The 22,547-nt window shown below is 44.6% G+C and overlaps 1 protein-coding gene across 3 annotated transcripts in view; it reads left to right on the top strand.

Annotated features, from left to right (window-relative positions):
- Positions 1-22,547, top strand: part of SYNPR (synaptoporin) — a 100,431-nt gene that overhangs the window by 26,417 nt on the left and 51,467 nt on the right. The gene's annotated exons all lie outside the window — the stretch shown is intronic.

Here is a 22,547-nt window from a genome sequence, read left to right as displayed (position 1 = left end):
TACTTTCTCATGTATCGTGCTGTTAGCTGAGTGACAGTATCATGTTTCTTATCCGGTCATACATATTATGATAGCTTTAGTCACTTCGTCTTCGAGATTGTATGAGCTTGTATATCTACATCTGTGTTCATATGGTGCTGCTTTTGAAAAATGTTTATGAAATGAAAATTTTGCTTCCAAACCTAACTCTGTCACAGTCGTCATGGGTAACATAAGCCTTCCTATAGGTAGATGTATATGCTTCCTATTTGTGGTGCCTTTAGTTTATTGCCTGACTAATTTTTTTCCTATTCATAATTACGTACTGTGGTACTATATTTGGGTCATATCATATTGGCCTGTTTAGCACTTTCTGATTGAACGGCGTTGCATATTCTCACATCATAGCAGAAGGAAGAAATGCAGCAGCGGGCAGAGCAATGCCCCAATCTGTACTTTCCCAATTTTACACCCCATCTCCTTTTCCATGGCTACAGGCTCCGAAGTGAGTATGGCCTCGTTCCTCACTTTGTGGTGGTGGTGTTGAGGGAACCAAGGGCTTGACTACTGCTGAAAACTGTGGTTGAGAGTCATTACAAGCCCCAGGTCTGGGTGGTAAGCCCATGTGTGAGAGGGGATTTGTCCCTTTCTGCAGACTATGGTTGATGACTTCAGTGTCTCTTGCTTTAGCAGTGGGGCTGGTGGGTTCAAGAAGTGCATGGTGTGAGGGTGTAAGCACATCCTTCACTTGTGGGGCTCTGCTGTCCCAGACTGTGCTCTTTTGCTAAACAAGTTCTTCCTGCTGATAGCATAGATGCTCCCAGGGTTCCTGCTAATATCACAGAGCAGACTTCTCTTCTTGCTCTAAAATACCATGTTTATCCTTCTCCAAATTAACAGTTTTCAAGTGTCCCACTGGACACTCAGTCTAGAATAGTCTGAGCACTTCTGCTGTTTTATTGTACTTGCCAGCTTTTATGCATGTACACAGGCTCCAGTGAGACCACAGCCTAAGCATTACTGTGTCCTTTCATTTAAATTAAATTCCATCTGTGGTAGTAATTTTGCAAGGGAAGGTCCCAGGACTCAAGTTTGATTTTGATTATCTGAATTGTGTTTTAAATTCTGCAGTGTTGACCTTAAAGAATTTTTTAAAAAATCTTAGGAATTGTATTTTTTTTTCCATTCTATCAATAGTAACTGCAAACTTGAGCATATGCTGCAAAAAGCATGGAGGCAAAGCATTCAGTTAGAGAGAACACAAGTGCCTTTTTAATCTGAGAAAATTAGCAGAATGGATACAACTTCCAGCAAACTGTGGCTTCAGATCCGCAAGCTGATAAAATCTGCATATTAGTCACAAGTTATTTTTCCAGATTTCCAGTTCATTCTGTTTTCTTAATTAAAGATGCTGCAATTCCCTTTCAGTCTCTGTTTCATAACCAGTACACTTGGTGTGTGAAGGGGGGGAGCCAGCATCATCACCACCACCTTTATTATAGCTCACATCTGGCAGGTTGTGATTTGTTTTTGCCTCTAAACCAACAAAGATGCCAGGCTGCTTTTTATTCAGGAGTAAATCTAAGGAAAAATACATTCTTCTCTTGGGACCAAATACTGTAAAAGTGAGATTTTGCCCCAAGGGAAGATGTTGTTTTATGACACACAAACAAAAAAACCAAGAAGTTATTAAATCCAAACCCATCATTGTGTGTTTTTTTGGTGGTGGTGGTTTTTGTTTGTTTGTATTGCCTAGCATCTCAGCACAATCCAGTATTTGCCCACTGGATTCTTCCAAATCTGAGGTAGATCTGCACATTTTGTGCAAGTGTAGAAGCTTTTAACCTTTCTGATTTGTTGCAGGGGTAGATGTGTGTCTGTCTATGTCCTATACCACATGGCACCCATTGCTTTGAGGATTAATGGTACCTCGGTGATTTTACCTAGCTATCACATGTTCTAAGTGCCATAAGGTTTTCCTAATTATAAGAACACTGCCTGGCCCAGGGAAGGGGCACCATCACTTGCCTCTCTCTGTAATAGTGCAAAGGCTCAGGGAAACATTTCCCTATCAGAAATGGTCCCTTTTGGTGTACCAGTAGTGTCATCAGAGAACGAGCTTTTCTGCCAGAAATAGCACCCACCAGCTACAATGTGGGCATTGCTGCTAAGGATAACATGTAAGAGTATTTGGGCTGAAAAGCTTAGCTTTTTGTAGCCTCACAATGACTGAGGAAATCTGCTGCTCTTAGCTGCAGTCACAGAAAGTGTTTTCTGCACTTGTTTGGCACGTGGCAGTTTGCATGGAAGATGTTCGGGTGGTGCTCCTGAGCTGGAGTTTGTCCCGTTATCCCCTCTGGAGAAGCACTGGTGCTGGCAGTGGTGTCCATAGAGAGGTTTGTAGCTGGCACAATCAGAGCAACTACCATAAAATCTGCTGGCTCCCATGGTTTCCTAATACTCAGATAGTTTGGTGCTGCCTGTTATTGGCATACATATCTGTTATTCTCTTGTACTGTGTTTTCTATCCTAAATTTACAAGGAGAGGCTATTCACGTCCAGAACACGCAGGGATATACAGAGGGAAAGGTAGATTGTGAGCATTGGCCTATAAGCAGAACACAGCCTTCAGCAAGGGCCAGTTTGATGTAGCTGTTTGATGTATATGTGCAGCACCTGTTTCCAGTTCAGTTTAGCTCGTCAGTAGGCAGAAAACTGTTCCACTGTATAACGTATTTCCGCCCAAAGGATCATTCCTGCTTGTGCTTTCCACTGTCCAGTTTTCTTCCTTGTGCTCCTCTCTTTTGCCCTTTTTCTTGCCATTTTCACTGCTGTCAGCCTCACTGCCTAGAGACGTACGTCATTGGTCCACCACTCATGGGGAGGACTTCTGTGGGTTGAAACAAGGCTCCCCGGAAGGACTAACAGAGAAACTATGAGATTTTCCAACCCATGATGGCTGATGCAAGAGTGGAAGTGAGTCCATGCATTTAGATAAAGCAGTCAAAACCTTTTTTATCCCCATGAAATACTAAAATGCTGTTAAAGCAGAACAGTTGTTGTAATTTTGTGTGTGTATACATAAAGAGAAATTAACCTTTTCAGGTTGGTGGCACTCATTATCCTAAACTGTTTTTAACGGGATCCTTCTACCACATTTCTAGATCATTTTTATTTTCTCTTTAAATTTGCTCTAACATGTGTTGTATTTTGAAGGAATTTTCCCTTCCATGAGATGAAACATTGTGCAGCCATCTGCTTTTTTTTCTTACTCGTGGCAAACTCTTAAATGCTGAATTCATGGTGGACTATGATTGTGTTGACTTTTCTGCTATTGTTCTGTACTGAAAATGTCCTCCTTATTTTCTGTTATGGCAAACTGATTGATATGCTCATACAAGATTTTACCTCCTCAGTGTCATGTCATTAATAAAGACAATGTTTACTAATAGCTGTAGCATTGTGTCTTTTTAAAAAATTATTATTTATTTCCAGCATGACCTTCATATTGGATTTATCTATTGTTAGGTTGAACAAGTAACAATATTCTATTCTGTTGTAACGCTATCATAACAAAATACATAACAAAAGCATTTGGGTATAAATTGACTGTTGTTGCTGCACAATCATGTGGTTATATGGAGGCAGTGGGTGATTTCCTTATTTCAGGATACTGCTTTTCTGAAAAGGCCCCTACAAGTGACAAAGTGATGTGTCTTTTGGCTGCAGGAGGATTTGGGGGAAGAAAAAATTGCAAAGAAATGTTTCACAAGAGCAGCCTCTGCTGTAAGACTTGGCTTAAACAAACAGGCGCAGCTAACACCTGAGTGGATGCACCCGAGGAATCCTGGTGGAAATCCTGCTGGGGTGGCCCTAGAGGGCATCACCAGAGATTGCTGTGACCATCATCTTGATTTTGAAGCAAATCTGTGATTCACCATCGGTAAATGTTGACTTTTTCGTGTTATTGAGGTGAGACTTCTGCAGTCGTCATTCTGGATGCACGGAGTAGACAGAATGAGGGACTGCATATGTGTGTCCAGTGCAGGGCTGGGCAGGTATCTGTCATCTGCACAGGGTAAGCGCTGCTTTATGGAGCAATCGCAGCTGCGATGTTGCCGTGATGATGCTGTAATACTCAGATCTTCAGAAAAGACAGTTGGGTGCTATGGAAGTTGGACCCTCTTCAAAAATAAGCTCGAAGTCATTCTGGAGGGTAGGAGAAACAAAGGCATGGTTCACAGGGGAGCAGCAAAGTAGGTGAGGCAGCCCGGTGTGGTGGTGTGGGTGACAACAAGCCTTTGGCAGTGTCCTTGACCTCCATCTCCTGGAGGCAAGGAGGCTTCTGCTTGAATGCTAGGGCACAGAAAAGCCTGTAGGAAACTCTCGGTGCACACCGCAGAAAGTACAGGGCTCATTTTGAAATTGAATTCCTGTATTTGCAATTTAAACTTTCTTTTTTGGCCTTTTACATGCTTGAAACCTTCATTACCTGAAATGAGCAATGGAGAGCTATTCTTCAGGGCTCTGTAGGTAAGAAAGCAACACATTTCCATAGGCACGCTGATTTTTTACTTCCACAGCAGCGGCTGTGATCACAGTCTGTATCCCCCCCCAGGAACACGCGTAGAGCAGATATACCCTTTAAAGATTGAACTATTAGAAACATTTTCCTCTTGTTTCACTACTATCATCTTTTTTTTCTTTTTTCTTTTTTTTTTTTAAGTGAAAGCTTGTAAAACATGGGCAAAATGTAGAGCTGAAAGGAAGAGAAGCCAGGAATACTAAAGAGAGAGAGAGCTTGCTTGAAAGTGTTGGCCAAGCAGCTGTTCGTGCCTCCTATTTAGCATGAATGGAAGACATAGCCCTGATTAAAAATGGTAGGTAGCAGCTGCACAGCCTGGGCTAAGGATTACCAGATGGTTAACTGTGATTGACTTGTCTCCATGGAGCTCAGTGGGGAGGGAGGAATGGAATATCTGAAATGTGATGAACATGCTAGGTACACAATTTTTTTTTTTTTATAATGAATGTGCCAGATTTGTTTACATGCTTCTTGAATAAAATATGGCTGCTAGTTTGACTTAAGACAGACATCTTTAGTACATGCTATGTTGCAAAACCTTGCTCTTTTGATTGTAGGTGTGATGATTTCCCCCCTCCTCCCCACCCCCCCAGTGCTGTGATACAGCATAAAATAATTGGTTGACAGAATGTTGATTCTGCAGCACGGGGAGGATTTGCACAGATGGGAGTCAAAATATGTCTCCTTGCCTTATGCTAATGCCACCACAAAGGTTAGGGAGAAGTTCAGAACTGAATGTGGAATCCTTGTGCTGCTTTAGCTGTTGCAAAGTATTTAAAGCCGGTACCTGAAGAACGAAGATCTGGATCCAACTGCTCGGGTTGTCTGCTCACTCTGCTTTACAGCAAGAGGGTAGCAGCACTTGCTGTGAATTCAGAGCACAGTGATACTAACTCGGCTGCTTTTCCTTGCTGTGTGCCCATCGTGGCCAAAGCAGATTTTTTTTTTTTTTTTAAGCCTGGGAAGGGCCAGTGCTCGGCAGAAGTGCAAGAAATCGCAGATCGCTCTAAAAATACTATGGCAAGGGGATGACGCATCAGCACGGCTCCAAACAGCGCCTTCTAATGGGGCTTGGCCAAATTTCTTCCAACTGCCAAACAATTGGCACTTGTGTAAGCAATATGTTCTGCAGAGGCCGTACCCGTGTGCGTGGTGATGTATTCATCGTACAACCAGTTTGTTGGGGCGGCAGGAGAAAGGAAGCATTGGCTGGGTCGATGGGCAGCGCATCTCCCCCAGCTCTTCGGGGCACACCCAGAAAAGCAGCTGCCCCGTGACTCAGTTTCCATTCCTCTCCCTCTGACCTCAGCTCCTTTGCAGCTCTCCTGGTGTGTTTTTGGAGGATGCCCGGAGCCCTGGCGTTCCCGCTGAAGGCCCCAGGGCTTGCTCAGAGCAGAGCAGAGCATCCCGTGCGCTTCCGACCTTCTGCTCCAAGCGACCGCCGCGACTTGGCTGGCAGGTGGCAGGAGGTGGGAACTGCAGATAACCGAGAATAGAAACCAGTCATTTTGGAAGTAATACCTTGGCATGTCTGTAGGAAAAAAATAAATAATAATACCAGCAAATAATTTAGGAAGGCAAAGATAAATACCGTGTTCAAGGGAACGCATCGCCTCCAGCTGAGGGGAGTGGGAGGCTTGGGCTGTGTGTTTCTTTATCCTCTGCCGTGAATGTTTTTACTTTGTCTGCATTAATTTTTTAGATCAAATTACAAATATGTCAAAAAGATGGAGCTGACAATTATGCCAACTCATTCCCTCGGATTTGAGTATGAATGAAACTGTGATACAGATTTGTCTTTGTAAGTGCTTTGTTACCTAGAAAACATTGCTTTTGAGCCTGTGGCAATTAGTACGGGCATTAGTCTTACCTGAATGTCATCGCTGCATATAAACACAAATAAAAAGATAGTTAAAGCTTCCAATATTGAGATTGAAATGGTTTATTTCATCTTTGTTGTGGGGTGTGTGAGCGTTTTGACAACACCATAGCCTGCTTACCTACCTTATCCTTCACTAAACATTAAAAGCGAACCAAGGCCCCATCTGATTCATCAAAAGAAGCATCAGTCCCTTGAAAGCAGATTGAAACTCTTGTTGTCTTCAACTCGTACCCGTAAGTGCCAAAGGGAGGCAGTGGGCCTGGGGATGGCAGCCAGGCCCCCTCCCTCCATTTGGGATGAAACGTTTGGCTGTGGGTTTTGTGGTACCGCTCGAGTGTCCTGGCTGCCGCAGCACTAACAGCAACTCCTGATCTCAGAGGCCTGAGAGCTGTGAGGTTTGTCGTGCCCTGGTGAAGGAGCAACAGGCTTTGGTCTCCTCATACACACCACACCCCCTGGATGTCAGGGTGGGGTGGATGCCCACAGCCGGATCGGTGCTTCCTCCCCACACGTGAGAGTCATTTCTTCTTCAGTGATGCTTGGCAAAGCCATGAGGGAAGCAGCCTTCACGTCTTACCCCTCCAAAAAAAAGACAAGGCTGCCAAAATTTCGTCTGCTTTGAGTCATGAAGAAATGTTGGAATCTTGAAAGTGTGCTTGCCTTGAAAAAGATACCCACACCCCCAACCTCAGATCTGGTCAACTGAAGGATTTTGATTTTGATCCATTATACTTTCTTTCTTATATGTGTTAAAGTCTTGTAACACAATATTTTTCAACTGAAACTGTTCATTTTGAAAGCTTCAGAAGAAGAATTTTGACAATGTCAAAAATTTCTGTACAGAACATGTCATTCTGCCTGTCAACAGCTATTTGTGACAAATGAAAGTTTTAAAGGGGAAAATACACACTCATAAAAACCGTTCTTTGGGAAATTTCTTTCCGGCTGCATTGTTTAATGCATTATTTCAATTTTGATGAAATAGAAAACGGTTAGTTTAGACCCTTAGCGTGTTGTGGGAATTGAGGGCAATTCCTCTTGAGGCTCCACCAGGAGGTCCCTCGTTGTCAGTGGGGAAGTTTCTTCTCAGCTCTGCTGGGAAGAAACATCCTTCAAAAGCTGGTCTTGAGGGAAATGGCTGGGGTTTGGGGTGTAAAGGTTCATGTGGTGCCTCCTCATGGGTCCCTCTCTTCCCCTCCACAAGCATCAGGAGCCTCTTACTGACTACCGGGGCACCACCAAGAGTGACAGCACCATACAAAAGGCGTCTTCCCAAGTTGCGGATCCTCCTGTCCCTCCGGGTGAACCACACATGAGGCACTGTGTCCAGGATTAGTTTTGTAATTAGAAAATGCACCTGGCCATCCCCATGGTAAAAATGAGGGGAGCTGAGCTGTCTGCCAGCACTGCCGCAGCTCAGGCTTTCCTGTTTGCCTTCAAGACGGCCGCCAACAAAGGCTTGTTAATGACATGGCAGCGAAGCTCCCCTTGGAGGTAAGTGTCTATGACCAGGCGTTTTAGGTTGTTTACTGCTGCATGTTGTAAATACTACCATATGTGAAGTATTTATACCATATTACTCTTGCACAGCATTGTCTTCTGCTAGTGCAAAGATGCTTGTTATAAAACATTCCCATCTCGGCGAGCTACTTGTCAATAAGTGCTTGATAGCAAACAAAAAATATCCGACTGCTGTTGTAAACAAAACAGATGCAAGTGATTTTTCTTCTTAGCGTTGTGTGCTGAGCTCCAGGCTTTGGAAAACACGGCATCGTCCAACCCCATCTACGGTCTGTTTTGCTATTTCACTCTCAGCACAAAACCCATCGTTTCCAAGCCATTCCGTCACGGGTACCTCACTGTGTGACATTTTCCTGGTGATATTTCTAAGCAGACTTTTTGTCCCCAGTAGCATAAACACCATGGACCAAGATTTCTTTTTTTTTTTTTTTTTTTTTGTAACTCAAGGCTTTGTATTGAGAATAGCACCTTGCTGTGAATAAAAGCTCAGTCACAAAATGTCAGGTGGCAACGGCATCCTGCCTTTCATACTGCTAAATTTGTCTCAGAAAGGGTGTGATGAATTAGTTCTTTGGCTAATTACTTGGACATATGTAGTCTGCTTTGTGGGTGCTTGGGTGGCTCACTTGTACTCACACAATATAAATCAAATGCATCTCCTGCTGGCTGAACGCTGCCTTGAATGTAGATGGTTAATTCAGAAACTGCCTTTTTTACAAACTGCACTGTTTATCAGCTTAAAATTAACTTCTAACATGAATTATTTCCACTGTTATAGAAAAGTGTGGACAATTAATCTAATTTATTTTGCAAGTGTAAAGCAATATAAAATTGGCTTTAAAAAGATTGTCCATAATGTGTGATTTTGCCTTAGCCAGCTTAACTAAAGAAGTAAAATCTTGATGTTGATTTGCTGCAACATAGAATGTAAATATATATAAAATACAAAAATTACACGTATGTAATGAGAATATATATTTTTGCACACATGTATATATATATCTAAATGAAATAGTGTGTGGGTGGCTGTAGGCATCTGGATTTGAAGCATCACCTCCGAGTCTGAAATCTGTACCTGGATGGGGCAACCTGTCACTCTGCAGCGGTTTGAATTCGTGATGTGCCAAGAGCAAGCTGCATTAAGCGAGGCTGGATTAAACCTCATCTGTGCTGTAAAGGTCATTAGCAACAGGGGTTGGCCCTTTCTCCCTCTCCTTACCCGGATATCCACAGTTTCTTTCAGCTGGATGCTTTTGTGTAATCATCCTTAAGAGTAGTCTATGGATGGAAAATGAAAACTCTTTCTGGGCTGGCTTGTGAATATTGCTGTGGTGCAAGCCCTGCATTTGCGGTCATTCCTGACGAACATGTGCAGACATCCCAGCACTGTTGTCCTGATGCGTGTGATCCCTAAACTTCATATTTAAAACTTGGATAGCTTGGGGAAGCCAGGCAGCAGCTTTTGCTTGCATCTGTGCCTTGCATGCCTGCATTTTTAGCTGTGTCTGCAAGATGAGGTGGTGCTAGGCTACTGGTGCTGGAGGGGTGCTAAGCCCAGGGAAGCTCAGTGCTGTTTGCATGCAGGGAGAGGTGCTTCAGGACTGTGCCGCCCAGATACGTCGTCTCCTCTCGTGGTACCCGCTGTGTTCATACAGCACAAAAATCTCATCACAGAGGATTAGGGGGTTTAGTTCTGCATTGTGCAGTTGAACCGGTTAAGCTGCGCTCGGTTTATCCACGTGCCCAGATATCTTGATGAATTCATCCTGCCCTACAGCACGTGCACCTTCTGCTGAGACTTAGATTTATATTTTTAAATTTCTGGACAAAAAAATCTAAATAAACTAACGGAGTTGAGCAATTCATCTGGGTTAATGGGGACTGACTCTATTAGCCTAATACAACACTAATCTGATTCCAAACTGTTAACATACTAAAGCTGCTTAATTATATGTTTGTTTGACACAGTGTGGTAATCCTGTATGATTTAGGGTATATTGTCACAGTTCTTGACTTGCAGCGACTCACCATTGATAAAAACACAATTAAAGCCCTTCAGTGTGGGTTAGGCACTCACTTCACCCTTTGCTGTGTTGAAATGTGGCTCGTAGTAAGCGCTGCCAACCATCCTCACAGCTTTTACAGGCAGGAGAGGTGGAGAAAGAAAGTTTCCACCTCTGTTTAATGCATGGGAGGGCAAGAGGATTAAAAGACTGGTTGCTTGTGCAGGAAACCAGTGTCTGAGCTGAGAAGCGAATCCAGGGCTCCTGAATCCCCTTTGCTGATTTAATAATATGACAAACTTCTTCCTCTACCGACGCTGCTAATGAACCTCAGCTTCATCATACTGCAATAAATTCAAAAATTCAATAAGGGAGGAGGTCTGGAATTACTTCTAGATTAAGCAGGAGGTCAAGGGATAAGAGGATATAGCACTTGGATGTATTTGGACAGTTTTCTGGTATCATGCAGTGTTTTCTACCCAGTCTGGAGACAGCAATGCTCCAAAAAGCGAAAAGCCTCCTCACATCTGCTCACTGTGAAGAGTGGGATAATGAAATGCAAAATCAAAGCAGAACGCAAGGCCTCTGCTCGTTTGAGCCAGGCTCTGTTGGAGGAGAAGATACCCACCCTGAGAAAACTGCTCAGCCACTGGTGAGTACTGCTTGTGCAAGGGGCCTGATCCTGGCGCGTGAGGAAGATGCTGCCCTGATCCACAGCAGGAGTAGGGCCAAACCTGGGACATTACTGCATCACCCACCACACACCTCCATAGCGTGGTATGTTTTTCTCAGCAGAATATGCAGTGTGCTATGTGCCATGGACTCAATTTCCTTGTGCGAAATATATCATCTTTGGGGCTCTGCAGAGAACCAGGAGCAGATGCAAAACGTATAACTCCTGATGAGAAATGAACCCAACGCACCAAGGTTACTCACCACTGAAGATCCTACCAGCTAATACCCCTGTCCTAAAACCACAGGTGGCACCTCTGCTTTTCAGTTGGGCAAAATCTCTGCTTTGTTGTCCCAAATGATGAGTTTTTTTTTACACCTTGTGCAATACCTTTGAGATTTTGTGTTGCTAGCAAGGTAGGGCTGCAAATTTTACACAGCATCTTTGAAATCAATACAGAACAGAGGCATGTTTACCTGCAGCCTTATATTTAATTGAAAACTTTCAGCTTTTTCACTACAACTGACAGTCTTTCAGTGTTTCTTGCAGCTTGGTGGGAAGATCTTAGCTTAAGCCTGATGTAGAGGATGTGGGGCTTTGGTGGCCATCCAAAGCTGAAGTCTTCCTGGAGTGGGTGACATATAAAGTGGTGCCTCGAAAACAAATCATTTCTGGTCTTGTGTGTCTCTCTCAGATTCAGTATCTGCATGGCCTAATGAAGCAAACGCAAAAAATTCAGATTTCAGGGACGGTCTTATATGAGGATGTGGACAACAACATCCCTGAACCTAGCAGTGCTGCCAGTGGTAATGCTTTTGGTGGACAACATGGGGACAGTCTCAAAGGCTATGGTGAAATGAGGGCCACCCAGAGTGATGCTGTAAGTTCCGGGGCATATGGCCAGGCTCCAAAGAACAGAAAGTTCTAATTTCTCTACGATGCTGAAGGTTTCAAGTCTGCTGTTACGTTTTGTCACCCTGGGAGGGTTTGCTTGCTACAATGAAAGGACCTGGGGCCCATCAACCAGTAGGGAAGGTCTGTGCCCAGTTAGAGAAATTTGCAGCTCAAATCAGGATAAAAAGAGAGCTTTGAACCCCTCCGGGAGTGCCTTTCACATGACAAGGCAGTGTCATGGTGCTGCAGGAATATTTCCTCATTGATCATCTTCACAGCATGGCAATGCCTATGAGCACCAGGCGCAGTGGCAGCGTGCCCGGAGTTGGTGCTGGGGGCTGCTTCTGTGTGCCCCGGCCTCCACCTTGTGTCCACCTGGTACTGCATAGGGGACCTGGGGTATGGTACCTCCTGTGATACCTTTTATTTATTTATTTATTTATTTTCCTTCCAGGTAGTTTTCTAATGGATGCAGAGGTATTAGTAACTCATGTTTTGCCTCCAGTTCTCCCTCTGAGCTGACTGTAGAAATGTCATGCCTGTACACAAACAAAAAAAGATTTTTTCCACCATCTGAGCTGTTTTCTTTCCATTGCTTCCACTCCTGTGTTATTTCTGATTGACATGGGAAGTCGCTGTCCCAGCACCGTTTGCTCCAGCCATCAGGACGGTTAACTGTGCTTTTTGCAGTTACCACCTACCCTTTCCCAAGGTACTCTTTAACCCTGTTGTTTTATACCTTTAGCCCCAACATCCTTCATGGAAACGAGTTAAATTCAATGGTCGGGTTAGGTTTTCTTTTTCTAAAAGTTGGTAGGCTGCAGGAACGGCTGCAAACATAACGCCGTTGGCAGGGGCAGCTGTAATGAAAGCTTTGGTACAAGAGTGGGTCTTGTGCCATCTGATTTTGGAGGGGGAGGTGGCCATCTTTTCTGGGTACTGGCGGCGTGTGTGAAAGTCGTCCCCTTGGGTAAGAAATACCCTGATAAAGGAGCGTTTTCAGATCAGATCTGCGTTAATCAAGAAGTTAGTGACACCTGGTGGCAGGCTCTGGCCGGCTGTGGAAAAACATGGGCTTTTCTGGTGACCCAGATTCAACAGCTGCCCTTCCAGCGTGCTCCTGCAAAATCTGCGACAATTTACTAACAAGGGCAAAAGGTTCCAAATTATGGTGCTTGTTTTGCAGAGAGAAAAAACCTGGTAGGTAATTGTGTGCAGCGATGGGAGCATCCCTACCCGGAGTTGTGCCTTAGCTGTGCAGGCAGGAATATGTCCCCGAGCTGTCCCCAAGTCCTTGCACTCAGCTGGTCCCCTCCTCTCCAGTCACCCGGAGTGTGTTTTCTGTAACAGACGAAGAATTTGGGAAGAAGAGACTGCAGCAGGGGCTAAGCTCAGCTGAATTCTTGTCTAGTACATTTTGAATAAATTAAATGCATACTTAGCAGGATGCATAAGTTTGGTATCACTTGTATCTGGCTCATCTTACAGAGACATAAGGGGATATGGTACTGACAAGAAAATAGCATGCCTGCACTTATCCGTATGGGCTAAACCTGCCAGCACCTAGCTCAGCAGAATGCTTTTGCTCAGTTAGGGGAGTTTTGAAGTAGCTCACTGTTTGGGTGCAAGCACCTCCATGCAGAGGGCCTGCCAGGCTGATGTGCTTGGGGAGCAGCAGTTTTGGATGAGCCCCGGCTGCTCTTTGGGGCCAGCCCTGGGTGCCGCTCGCTGCTGCAGAGCCAAAGGGACGGCCTCAGGGAGGTTGTGCTGGCTGCAGGCGGGATCCTTGCTGCCCCTCGAAAAACAGAGTGGTTCCAGTTCCAAAACTGTAAAATTAAAAAAAAAAAGTTAAATATTTATGAAGGCTCCTTGAAAGTAATATTTTATCCCTTATAAATGCATCTTCTAGTCAATGGAAGTAAGTGTAGCATCATTATATCAGTGAGTGACATGAAAGGATCATTCAGAAGGTATTGCTGCTGATGTCCTTCTCCAACGATGGTTTCACTGCAAGAGATTAACAATCATCAAACACGTTTCTTGAATGCTCTAAAACTCCCAGTGTTGTGGGATCAGAAGAACAGAGACTTCGCTGAATTCCGGTCAGTTCAGTTGTACTGAGGTGTCCTTCCAGACATCATTTAATGCTTTAGAAGTATTTTATGCTTTCTGTTTAATTAGTTTCCTCTGGATGTGGTTGGATCTTGTATCTTGACTAAGTGCTTCTTCTCCAAACCGCCTGAGGTGTCAAGTTGATCCCGACAGAAATGCTGAAGCAATCGGTATTATTTGGGAGCTGTGACCATTCAGAGCTGCGTCGCTGGTGCCGAGCTGCTCCTGGCTGTGACAGCTCATTATCTCTGCGTTCCCAGGCACCGTGATATCAAAGTCACTCTATCTGTGTTCTTGGGAAACCTTTTTGTTTATCCTGGTGGGTGGAAAATACGTTTGTGTGTGATTTTGCACGTATTGCTGTTTGTCCATGCAGTAGAGCAACTGTGTATAGTAAGCGGTACAGCAGCTTGGGTACTTTTATTGGTGCAGAGGCCAGCGGGGAGACTTGTACTGCTGTGAGTTTGTTTTATGAACTCTATGATATCATTTGTATTCATATTTATATACTATGGCATATACATTTACAAATATATATTACATTTTTAACAATGTGTAAGCATGGATGAAGATGACAGCTGTTTCCAGTCCCGATGAAGTCTCTGTACACCTCTCAGTAGTGGTCAATAAAGAGTTTTCCTGGTCTAAAATATTCGTTGATGTCTTTTTGAGCTAACCTGGCTTTTGTGAAGGACGAAGACAGTAACATTAGCCACTCCAGGTGAATTTTTAAAAAACACTTACACCCAAGTGTATTTGTTGTGATCTGTGGACTTCGCTGGAATCACTTTGTTGAACCTTTGAAACTGTTCTCAATATGCAGTAGGTGGTTTGGTTTTGTTTTGTTTTTTAAAAATGCTCCATTTCAATAAAGGTGAAAATATCAAGCATTTAAACTCACTTTTCTACTTATTGCTCAGATGGAATATGAATATATAAAAGCACATGATGATTTGACATTACGTCCATCTTCTCCTTTGGTTTGACAGACAGCCTTTCACGTGCACACATCAGGAAAGTGGAGTACAGGGAAAACTGAGGTATCCTTCTCTGGCTGGGGGGGGCTGTGTTTCATTGTGCTTATTACAGCTGGGTCATCTTAGCAGTCAAGCTTATTTGTAATTGGAGTCTCCTGGTTTTGCACAGGTGGCTCTGTTTACATTGAAACCCATAAAATGTGGTTAAAAGCAAACCAAGAAGAGTTATTGCTCTTTTCTTACACATTAGGGGCAACAGTGATGGAATCATAATTGCAGAGACTTTCCCAGGTCAAAAATGCTGTGTCTGGGGATGGAGGACCCTTAGCATCTGCTGTTTCAGATACCAGATACAGAATATATTTTGGATATAACATCTCTCAGCTGGAGCAGTGGATACAGCATCACCAGATTGAAGAGAGTCACTAGTTTTCATTATTTTAAACAAAATGTAAGGAAATATGCCTATATCTCCATGCCCTGAGACAACCTTGTGACACTAAGCTTTTGACCAAGTAAGCAGCCATTTTTAAATGTACTCAGAGCCTGTAATCTGCATTATATGTGTCAGCAGATCATGGCTTATTAGAAAAACAAAACAAACACAGATATCTGGTTTTACCTATGTAACAACCTACTTTGTGCTCCCATCAAAAATAGGGAGGGAGCCCTCTTGAAGCCTGGGGGCTTGCCTGCAGTTATGATTTAGAAAGCTATTTCAAAATAGCCACCAATTGTGGCTGGTGCTGGGAGATGCCACTGCAGGGGAAGGATGCTCTGCTCTCAATAAAATAAAATCTCACCCAAAAATCTCTGCCCTGTGCAGATCCCAGGTGCAATACGTTGAACTTTGCTGGCAGCATGATCTTTCAAGGCTTGACTAAATGGATTAACCTCTTCCAAGGTGCTGGGCTGAGGAGCTCCGCTAACAAGATCTGCCCGGGTATGGAGTCCTTATGGTGATGTCTGTTGAAGTAGTAATGTGATTTATTTAGTCAGATAGGGGACATCGCTCTCCCAGCTCAGAGGTGCACAGCTTAATGTGCCACAGATGTTTATGGTGGTGAATCAGGGCCCTGGAAGCTTGCAAAGAGGGAGGCTTTGCTGCCAGTGCTCCTGCTGAACGCCAGCTTGTGCTGGAGAGCAGCCCCAGCGCCCTGGGTGGGGGGCTGTCGTGCAGAGGTTGGTCATTAGGAGGCTTCTCTGCTTCTCCCTAACTGCTTTTCCTTTTCCTTTGTTTGCAATAAATCTCACCAGCGAAGGAAACAATGAATAACTTTCTGAAGGTGCTGACGGTTGTTCCAGGCTGGAATATTTTCCTTAATTTTTTCTTATTTCCTCAGGAACGCTTGCCTTTTTCTTCAGCAGGACGGATTCATTGCATTATGTATGTAACTTGTCATGAAAGTGCTGACAAAAGAAGTTGCCAAAGTGGCATTTATTTGCATAAATTTAGCATATGAGAACCTACTCGCGATGAACTTGAATGCAGGGAAAAGCTATTTGGTACGAAGAGCAATGGTCCCCACTTGCTGGGCCATGGCTTATAACTTTGGTATCAGAGACAGCCAAAGGTGTGTGGATTAGTGCACAATTAGTGTGCTAGGAGTGATATTTAATGGTATTTAAGATGGTTTGGAAGGAGCCTGTGCTGCTGCAGTGAGACAGCGAGATGCTGATGGTGGAAGGTTTGCCTACCACCCATCCCCTCTCTGAGGTGAGCTCCAGCTCCTCGTGCTGTGATCGAGCTGAGGCTTGGCAGCAAAGTTGTAACAATTCGAGAAACCCACGATTTCCTGTGTTTGCCTCCTGTAACATCCAGAATGTGAGAAATCCCCACTCCCCTGCCCGTTCACCTGCTGCCGGTTTATCTCACCAGTGCACATGCTGTCTACGAGGAAAGGTTATGACAAAAAAAAAAAAAGAAATATGGTACAGTTTGAAGTAATTCCAAATGAGGAGAATCTGTGCTTATCTGGGAACCACAACCACCCTAATATTAAAGGCGAGTACAAGGATGCTCTGCATGGGACTCAGTGCAAAGCACTTGGAGGCAAGGAAGGAGGCAAGCTGACCTCCTCCATCAGTGAAGACTGATGAGAAATAAACGCCCATGTGTAAGAGGCAGGATCACACCCAGCCGTTCCCTGACAGATGTGTGCAGGTTGCCTTCAGAGTGGTCACACTGGAAGCCCAGAGGGGGCTGTGTTCGTGGACGAAGAATACGAAAAGAGCAAACGTCCAGTGCTGGTTCCTCAGAACAGTGCTAGCAGCAGGGGTTGGTCTGCTCAAAGCGGCTGCTGCTGGTTGTGAAACAGGGAGAGAGAAAATCGGAGTCCGTGAAAACCCACCGGCATGCCGATGGCCTGGGGCCGGCCCTTTGGGGCAGAACAGGGAGGCAGTGCCTTGTCCCGAGGGCAGCGGGCAAATTGGTATTGAGATTGTAAAGGATCTTTGGCTCAGCATCTCAACTAACCTGCGGTCCTTCCCTGTAGGCCAAGCTGGAATTCCCCTCTGTTAGTTTAAGGTGAGGTTTCTTGCTCGAATTTTGTAGAGACTGCAGCTGCACCTTCTCCTTCCGTGTGGAGGAGGCAGTGGGGGACCCGGGCAGGAGACAAGAGCTGAGTCCTGCACCGTCCCCGGCAAGGCTGCAGCATCTCGCCCTATATCTCGCCCTATTTCAGGCTCATTTTGCAGCTGGATGTTGAACCTACCTGGAACATGAGGGGAGGAGTGGTTTCCCTTCCTTCCTTCCCCTCCCTAAAGGTTTGGAGGTGTTTTTCCTGGAGGTTAATTAACATGTTGCTTGAACTTAATAACTGGCTCGCTTCTCGTTTCTGGCTGCTGTATTCTCCCACAGCCTTCTGAGGATGCAGTGTAGATCATAGTAGAATTGATATTAAATTAATCATTTTCCTGAAAGATTTGTAGCTACTCTCCCTCTGTGAATGTTACATAGGAGCAAGTATGTGGCCCAGAAAATGGATTTGGGAATAGGTTGCTTGAAATGAGCAATTTTTTCCTCAGCAAAAGTACTTTCCAAAAACCAAGACCATACGTGGCTTTACAGGATCTCTTGTCATTTAGAAAGATAGAAAGGTAATGAAGTAGTTACTCAGCTTTGTCCATCCAATGGGTAATTTTTTTTCCGTGTGGTTCAGTTATTTCTCATCCTTTTCGATCCTGAGAGTTCCTTGAGTCCATCCTCCTGCCCCAAGGCAGGATCAGCCCAAACTGTTCCTGACAGGGATTTATCTGACTTATTCCTACTCTGTACCACGGTGGAGACCCATAGCCTCCTGAAAAATACAACAGTGCCTCGGTACCCCCAGCTACTTATTGCCGTTCGGTTCTCAGGAGCACCACGCTGTGAAGAAGATAGAAGCTTGCAACAGAAGACTGTCAGTCGTAGGGCAGCGTGCTTTGACATGAACTGAGCCGAGGAGCTTTTGGCATTGTACATAAGAAGTGCACGATAGAGTATGTCAGAAGAATTACAATGATTCACTTACAGCCACAAGCCCGTAACTACTGCACTTGTTGCTGTAGTTGATAATGTAGAAGCTTTCAAATCATGCAGAAAACAAACATTTCTGTGTCTAAACTCAAACCTGTGACTTGGGCGTTACTGGATATATAATAGCAGGCAATGGTGATATTTATGAAACAACAGGACAAATCCCTCTTGAGCTGTAGTAATAGATGTCATAGACATGGAGGAATATGTTCTTAAGTAGGTGGGTGTAATTTTCAGGTAAAGTTTTGCACTGCTGGGGTATTTCTTCCAGGACACGGGGCTGCTACCGAGGAACTGAGGCTCAGCTGTTGGCTTGGCTGCAGGCTTTCCGTGCGAGGCTGGCAAGCAATTTCTTCTTGTGCCTTGGCTGTAAAGGAGAAGAGTTCCTTTTTGTCTGCCGGGAGCTCAAGGCTGCTCCTTTTAATAGTGCACGGGCCCCGTTGCTGTGGCATAAATAAGGCTTTCTCTGTGCGGCGGCTGGATTCATCACTTCAAAGTTATCTCCGGATTTTTCACTCTTAGCGGTATTACCCTGCCTGACGCTTTCGTTTGCATTTGCCTAACGCTGTGATGAAGAGGAGAAGTGCTGGGACAAAATGCGGCTGCTGCTGTTCCCCTGGCAGGGGGGGCTGAGACGAAGAGCTGATCTGCTACGAGCCTCCCCTGCTGTAATCCTGACTTGGTGCTGGAGCACACAGAAGGCTCTGAACGATGGTGGAGGCAGCGTTCGGCTCATAAATATTTGCGTTTCATCACCACATCAGCAGAAATCTGGCAGGCTGTTATACCCAGCCAGGTCTGTCTTCAGTGACAGTAATATTTTAATTGGTTTCGCTTCTTGTGCTTATTAATCCAAACGTAATGTCTGCTTTGATGTCAAGTTCAAGGGGAAATCAAATCCTCTCCAAAATTTTGGAAAGAAATTGCTTAAATAGAAGCCTGTTTTTGTGATGTTTTTTTTTTCAATAAAACCTTTTTTTTTTCCCTGCTTTTTGCAGAAGAAAAACCTCCTGCTGCCTTTATCCGTACCCTTAGTTCAGCCAGCGTGTTTACAAGGACTGAGCTCTAAAATCAAAGCCCCATAAGGACTCAGCTGTGACTTTGCCTGGATTATAGCAACGACAAGATCACTAAATATCTGTACTATGTTCTCACCTGCTGTAAGCTGCGGGGAATATGCAGCCTTGGCTCTTTCCTTTGCATGCCACCTCCCCTAAAACCCACCTTGCCGGTGCCCTGGTGAGACATGGAGCATCTCCGTTTCTTTTTGGACAGCCGGGGGCGTGCAGCGAGCACAGCCGGGCTCCAAGGCAGGGAGCAGCTCTCTCTCGCATCTCTGCCCAGCGGGAAGCCTGGCCAAGCTCACAGAAACCTCAAAAGCGGCCTGGGCTTCAAAGTGCCTTTACTTTGGAGTGGCTCTCACAAGCCTTTATCATTTCTTTATACACTTCTGCAAAGAGGATGGGGGCCTTAAGATAGCAGAGGCACTGAGGAAAGCCGTATCTGCTGATGTTAGAGCAGGAGCAATACCGTGGAGGTTGCTCAAAGGCCCAGGTGAGTGGTGTTGCTGGAAGGATGTGGTGGTCCCATCCCAGCATCACCTCTGGTGGTGGAGCCGGGTACTCAGGGGAGTGGAGAACTGGCAAAGAAATAACTTTTGGTTTTCTAAGAAAAACACTCTTCAAAGAGGGGGTTGCTGGGAACTTCATGTTTTGTTAGCTTGTGAGGTTTCTGAACAAATTCCTCTGCATCAAATGCCTCCGGGGCTGCTGCTGCTCAGCCGCGAGCAGGCACCAAAATAACCACGGCTGGCAGCAAGGCCAGCCTTGCCAGAAGGAGTCCTGGACGTGACAGTCTCAAAGCTTCTCTGCTTTCCTGGGTCCAAACCTCAAAGAGGGAGAGAGAGCAAAATTGTTTTGCTATAGTTCTTTAATTAGCTAAAATCTTGGAGATTCAATACAGCCAACCCAGCTTGGGCTGGATTGACTGAACTTCGCCCTTCCAGGATAATCGTGCTCCAGAGAAACAAGGAGAAAAATCCAGAAGCAGCCAAAGATTTCTTCCACGGTGTGAATACCTGGCCCTGGCTTGGCCACGCCAGGCATCTCCTGAGGGAACTGCATCTCAGTGTCCGTGCTAACACGGGAATGTAATGTCAGCAGCGGGCCCTAGACATGGCCTCAGGAAATGTTATACTCAATTTTTAATTATATGTCCTGTAAATAATAGCCTGTTTCCCCCATTACCTTCCAGCACTTTACGGATGTTGAAGGTGAGGGCAGAGTCTGACCTCTGTTTGATTTTGTTTCAACTAGTCTTAGCCACAAACAGTATCAATTACCCCAAAGCTGAATGAATTTAGTTGTATTTTAGTAACACCGCCTACAAAGCCTCAGTTAAGCCTGTGTACATCTGAGGTTATGAACTGCACAATATTGTCAAACTTTGTCACTGACAATCATTCTACGGGGGATTTCTTTTTTTTTTTTTACAAAAACAATGAAAAGAAAATTTAAGAAAATAACTAGAGACCACACAGCTGGCGGAAATAAACTTGAGACTGGTGATTTTTTTTTTCTTATTTCCCACTCATTCCTTCCTGAGGTACAGAGAAGTACTTGCAGTTTCAATTAATCCAAGGCATGGGCCATGGTGTCATCTGCTGGCAGGGACCCGGCTGACATTTCTAAGCCTGCCCCAAATTGCCCTCTGCAGATGGGAAGATGTCACCTCCGAGCTGGGTGCTAAAATCACAGCTCAGGTAAGAACCAGCAGCCCATTTATGCCTGCAATTATTAATTTTAACAGAAACTGGCAGGCTGGAAATGCAAAGATCTTTCCTGCATTAAAACATCTTCAGGCGACGGTAGAACTTTGCGGAGCTCTATAAAACCTATCAGCTCTAATGAAATCACTCTCTTTGATCCTAGTCTCCATTTTGGTTTTCTACAAAATTAAACAAAACTATGCAAACATCATAAAAGAGAATCAAATTGTTATATTAAAAATAAAGATTTTTTTTTTATTATTTCTTTCTTATGGAAGATGTTTTTATGAAAGCTGAATTTAAAAATACGTGCACGATACAAGAGGAGAAAATGGGTACGTTCATTATGTGGGTTTGCAGCTACAAGGTGATTCTCAGTTTTTAAATGTCACGTCGGATATTCTTTGGCCCCCCCCTTTTTTTTTCTTTTTCCTAATTGATGAGATAGCTCTTCAAAATAAATAAAAATAAATAAATAAATAAATAAAGGCAGACATATGAGACAAGAAGTGAGCTGCAGGTGCAAGGCAAAGAGATCCCAGGCTGCTCAGTGTGTTCCCCAGCCCGAAGGTCCTGGCCCCGCACCTCTGAGCCCCGTGCCGGGTGCCTTTCCTACCCACCACGGGATGTGGCACCAGGAGAGGGAAGCTCTGCGGGTACAGGGAGCATCGTGGGGGCAAGGATGGGCACAGGCTGCGTGAAACTGCCCCGTGGAGTGGCACCTGCATGCCCCCTTCACAAGCTCCTCCTGGATGCCTGGATAGTACCTAAGCAGGTATCATGTCCATCACACTTAGTGTGATGATAGGCACAGCCAAATGACAGCTATGCTCTGATCTTAAATCCGTCCAGGCCCTGGGGTTCTCTGACTTCTTGATGCTTCTCAGTTAGCAGTTTGTATGTGTTTTATTTATCACCTGATGACAGGCCCCAGTTTTGCAGTAACAAAAAGGCTGCTCTACTCTTAAATTATTAAGTAGTGAAACAGCTTCTGAGCAAGCACTGAAAAACTGTCTAAGCTAATTGAGCATTTATGATTATCATGAAAATTTGCTTCTGCCGTTCAGGTATTTTGCTGCACAACCACCATATGTGCTGCCACAAGCAGGTTTTGCAGGTACATGTGGGCTACAGTCACGAATTGCTGTACACTAAAACCTGGGGGTGGTTTGAACCAGGCTCAGTCTTGGTCATGGACATCAGGGGGCATTAGCTTTGTAATGCTGCTTGAACCTTGTCTGGCCTTGCTTCATTTTATGTAGGGTGCTAGTATTTTGTGTTCTTCTTGGTACAGGGCTAGCCCTTCTGTATGGTTTGTGAATGTATTGCTCGTAATTTATGGCTTCTGAATGAGACTTGCAGCAGACCTGGAGATAACGTGTAAGTCAAATGAGTAAATGTAAGTATTCTATGAAATAAGCCCAGCACAGAGCTGGAACACCACTGCCTGTGCCAAGCACAGTCGCAGTTAGAGAGCAACCACACAGCCAGCGAAAGAAGTGGATCTAATGTTAGTATGATATAATGCTGCTCCTTCCAGCAGTAATTTGTTTATAATCATTCGGGGAGCAGGAACAATATCCATCTTAATGTTCTGCCTAACTCTGTTTGAAGAAGATAGCTGCACGTCAGATTGT

This window comes from Anser brachyrhynchus, assembly GCF_964034855.1.
Source record: "Anser brachyrhynchus genome assembly, chromosome: 10".
Lineage (NCBI taxonomy): Eukaryota > Metazoa > Chordata > Aves > Anseriformes > Anatidae > Anser > Anser brachyrhynchus.
The sequence above is the reverse complement of the archived record's forward strand: the minus strand, read 5'-3'. Positions and strand labels throughout refer to the sequence as shown.